Here is a 5,006-nt window from a genome sequence, read left to right as displayed (position 1 = left end):
TGCCTCCATGTCTTCTTGTTTCTAAACGGGAGTAATCATTACTGCCATTTTATGTCTGTTTTACCAGTGCATTTTAAGTGCATATACAGTCAATCAACCACATGAAGTATATATCATTCTCCAAATTGTAACTAAGAAGGCACTCAGTTTCTCAAAGAGGGATAAAATCTTGTTTTTCTTTTATTATACTTTTTGATTTTAGGTTTTTTAAATTAAGATATAACTGATGTAGAAACTATTACAATACCTTGGATCTTTAGCCTGTTGCTACAATGGAATGGGGCTTTTAGAATGTCTTTCCTGTACAAGAATTTTGCATGCACTTTGCAAAAGAAGGACAAAGGAGGCAAGTGAATATTTGTTATCGAGAAGGTGGACTGTGGTATGTATATAGAGTTATCATTTCCAAATACATTCTCTCTTTACCTCAAGAGGAGCTTACTTCCTTTCTCATGTCATGTACATTCCAGTGTGGTCTTTTGGGGAGGATGAAACTCCCCAGCCATATGAGGTCTGGATGTATAACATGGGTGGTCAGTGAAATCTGAGTTTAAATGACAAAGGCCAATTCAAAGCAGCAGTTTTAAAAGCCATTGTATATTCTCACCAGCAATTTTGCTCTTTCGCCCTGTATGGAGAGTGGTATATACTGCGATTACATGTAACTCCTGCAGCCTGAAAAAGAAGACACACGCAAGCAGAGCTTCAACCATATCAAAGTTTCCAACACATAACAGAGGTAGAAATACACAATGTTTGTTGTAAACCACGCATATCCTGGGGCTGTTTGTTACTATAGTACAACTTAAAATTTTTTAAAAATGACATAGTCCTGCACCTGCCAGACTGAAAAACTGAAAATTATCCCCTTCACCTAATTCCCTCCCATCTGGGTTCTCATTAGTTACTGCCAATTGTTAAGTACCTGCATGAAATTAGAAAATAGAAAGGAGATAGAATACAGTTTTTTACTTCTGGCAGCAGCAGAGCAGTTGTGGCTCCTAGGCTCCTTCATCAGAAGAAATGTGGGTTCTTAGTTTCCCAGGAACACCACTTTCTCTCACCCATACCTTCAGTGTTCGGTTCCTACAGTTAATGACCCACAGAAAGCACTGCCTTTTTCTCACTTTCTCTCACATGCTCAGGGAATAGTAACAGCTTCTTGCTGTGGGTAACATCACCTATTTTTGTTCTTCTAGTACATCTAATTTCTAACACTTCTATAACACATTTCCTATATTAAATCCTTTTCTGATTGAAATACTTAGATTATTTTCCAGACTGCAACTGACCGATACAAAAAGGATGACAAAATAAAGAAGTTTAAGTGTCTGATATGTATTTTTAAAACAAAAACAAAAACAAACCTTAAGCTAAACTAAATCTTGGGAAATGTCAAGGAATACAAAGAGATGGAGAACTGGAGTAGGAAAGAATACTATGTGTCAGGTATTGTGATCATATATATTCAATCAACCACATGAAGTAGGTATCACTCTCTAAATTTTAACTAAGAGGGCACTCAGTTCCAGCAATATTAAGTGAATATACCAAATTACTCATCATTGACAAGGATAGTATTAAAATTCATGTCTATGTGACTTTAAAGTATAGTTTTTAAGCTTTCACTCTTTCAATAATACAAAGATGATAAGGTGAACTGTAAAGTAATGTGTTAATTTGTGCAGCAAAATAAAGGATTGTAAAATGATGTCTTTAAGGAAGATATGCCCATATATCAATGCAATCTAGGAAAATGTCCTTAAAGAGATATTGCTCACAGTGTATCATAAAATGTAGGTAGAATTGGTGTAGGCAATAAGGAATACATTAAAATATGGAGGAAGAGCCAGAAAACAAACACAAAAGGCACACTAAGTGTGATTTGCTTTAGGAATATCAAAGTTGCTGGTCTGACAGAAGCTATCATTAGATTTTTGAGTCAATGGAAGACAAAATAAAGGAGAAATATGTTACAGAGGCAACTAAGTGCGTGGCAAAGTTTACCAATAGTCATGGAATATATGAGAGTCTTTGGAATTTCCCAATCAAGTTAGTAAACCTTTATTTTACTGACAATATGGAGAATGGAATGGATCAGAAGGAAATCGAATAACATATTAGTTGTATGTTTTTACATTAATCGAACCTTACCTTCATAATGCCCAAATCTAGAGTGCTCCCAGTGGACACTAATATCCATATAATCAAATGTTCAGAGTGTCTAAAAGAGCGCTTAGTGGACAGAACCTATGGACTTAGAAACACACAAAGCCTTCTGCAGAGGCGCTTTTGCTGCCATGATGAAAAGTAAGATGAAGATTCCGCAACTTCCCTGGTGATTCTCCTGGCGTTCTGGCAACTAAGTAATTCTTCTTTATACATAACTAAAATCTCTTTTCCTTTAATTTAGATTCCTTTCTTTTCTTAAGGTTTCTGTGGTCATGCATTAAAATGACAAGTAACTTCCCATGAACCCATGTGTCATTACACTCCATGACTGAAAGAAGGACCCAAATTCAGTGTCCTGCAAACGCTTTCAGTCATTACTGATTTATGATGCATGCTCACTAAGTGCTTATCTTACATTATAAGCATCTTGAAAACCCTGATTCATGCCATCTTTCTCATTTGTGTTACCAGAAAGCAGAGTCTAATACAGACTTGAACATAAATAAGATGTGTTATGGACTAAATTGTGTCCCTTCAAAATTTGTGAACCTTTCACCCCAGTACTTCAGAATGTGACTGTATTTGGAGACAGGGTTTTAAAGATGTGACCAAGTTAAAATGATGCCATCGGGGGCTCTTATTCAAATCTGAATGGTGTCCTGATAACAGGAGGAAATTTGGATACACAAAGAGACACCAAGGATGTGCAAACACAGAGGAAAGGCCATGTGAAAGCATAGCCAGAAGGTTGCCATCTGCAAGCCAAGGAGAGAGGCCTTCTAGAAACCAATCCTGTCAACGCCTTGACTTCCAGCCTCCAGAATTATAACAATATGAATTCTATTGCATAAGCCATCCAGTCTGTGACATTTTGTTATGGCATCCCTACTAAACTAATAAAATGTGCAAGAAATGCACTGACTAGTGCATATTCTTCGATAAAAATCTAATGGGAAACTTTTAATATAAAAATTAAGTGAAATAATAAAATGTAAAATATTCACCTTCAGCTTCTCTATGTATACTAAATGTACTTTTAATTTCCCTGAATTCCTATACTTTATTTTTAATTTACTGCAATTTCAGAGAGTGAATACTACATAAACAGCGTCTCAAACCAAATTTGATAATTGAAAGTCGTTACTTATGTTGCTAATTTAATTTCAAAGTTATATCTTCAGCATCTATGTACTGCACTGATATTTGCCAGTAGCATTCTAAAATAAATTAATTTTTCCTGAAAACTGATTCTGATCATTTGACTTCCCTGTTTTTGCATATGATGAATTTACTATAAACATAACGCATGACATAAATACATCCAAACATCATATCATAGGATATAGCATATAAGGTCTTATTTCTATAGATCAATAGGAAATCCATGAAAATTCAGATTAGATATAAATTTTGTAAATCGTTCTGTACTTTCCCATTGCTTGTATTATTATTTAAATGATTATTTAAATTCTGTCCCTAAAGGGTCTGTAAAGTTTTCAAGAATTACTTCTTGTATCATCCACAGCAAATTCAAAAACATATACACTACAAGTACTCTGTGGTCTTGTTGGAAAGAATGAATAAGAATCCTGATAGTTAATGGAAGTGAGTCTCTTAGGAATATTATTATTATTATTTTTTTGTCAAACTCTGCTCTCTGTTTCTACCTCACAGTTTGGTGTTTTGTCCCAGTGCTTGATGGTTTCCACAATAATCTTTAAAATAAATAACTGATTTTAGTCTTTTTAGGGTAACACATTAGGGTATTAAGAGAAAGTAATTCAATTCATGAATTAGTTTGAAATTTCTGTAATAATGGTGGTGAGTAAACATTTTGGATTTTTAAGGGCCTTCAGTGAATTTCCATGTATGCTTAAGTATCATAAAAGAACATAGTGCAGTGATTAAGAGGTGAAACTCTAGTATCAGGCTCTTTGCATTTGAGCCCCAATTTTGCCACTTACTAGTTGGAATTTGAGCAAGTTATTTAACCACTGTGTGCCTTTGTTTCCTTCATTGCAAAACAGGACTAAAAATAATACCTACGTCAGGGAAATCTTAGGGATACTAAATACACTATCTTTGTAAAGGCATGCAAAAAGCGTGGCACACAATATATTCTATAGAAGTGTTTGTTGAGTAAGTACACAAATAAACGAATACTGTATTATCTACAATTCTACCACCCAATCAGTGTGTTCTTTCCCTCTTTCATTGTTTTGTCCTGCAGAAACAATTCAGTGCCACATTTGTTAATGTGAAACATGTGTCACTATGAAATGTCACAATCATCTTTTGCATTTCATAAAATCATTGGTAATTTGTTTGAAAGTTAGGAATGATTGCAAATGATGGAAATGTGGACAAGTTACAAAGAGACTTAATTCCTTAAATTCTTGAATTGTATTCCCTGATGAACAGAGCAGCATTACTGCATTTGATTTCTTAGATCCAGCAAAAAATACCATCTAACTACATCAAGTTTTTCATTTTTCTATCTTAACTGATTTTAACTTATAAAAGAACAGAGACTATAATTGATCTTAGCCAGAAGGCCAAGAAGCAATATCTTAACTAATTTTAATACACAAAAATGAATAACTTGATGAGGATGAAGTATCTATACTCATGTGAGAATTCTGCTGTTTCGATCAGAATTTTGCCTCTAGAGTTATCTGTCTACACTTAATCTTTCCTATGTCTTTGGTCTTCTGATCAAAGAGTGTTCTGTCCTTTCTAGTAAATGCATAAATGGTCATTCTCTTTTGATGAAAACCAGTTCATGGACAAATCAAATGTACCCTTCTCTCATCTATGTAACTCTATGAAGAGTC

General features: G+C 34.4%; 1 pseudogene; it reads right to left on the bottom strand.

Moving 5' to 3' along the window:
- Nucleotides 1-4,648: 4,648 nt before the first annotated feature.
- LOC118920128 (U2 spliceosomal RNA) lies at nucleotides 4,649-4,739 on the bottom strand (annotated as a pseudogene).
- Nucleotides 4,740-5,006: the final 267 nt, after the last annotated feature.

Source organism: Manis pentadactyla, chromosome 5 (assembly GCF_030020395.1).
Source record: "Manis pentadactyla isolate mManPen7 chromosome 5, mManPen7.hap1, whole genome shotgun sequence".
In the NCBI taxonomy this organism is placed as follows: domain Eukaryota; kingdom Metazoa; phylum Chordata; class Mammalia; order Pholidota; family Manidae; genus Manis; species Manis pentadactyla.
Note: the sequence above shows the minus strand (reverse complement) of the source record. Positions and strands in the feature narration are given on the sequence as shown.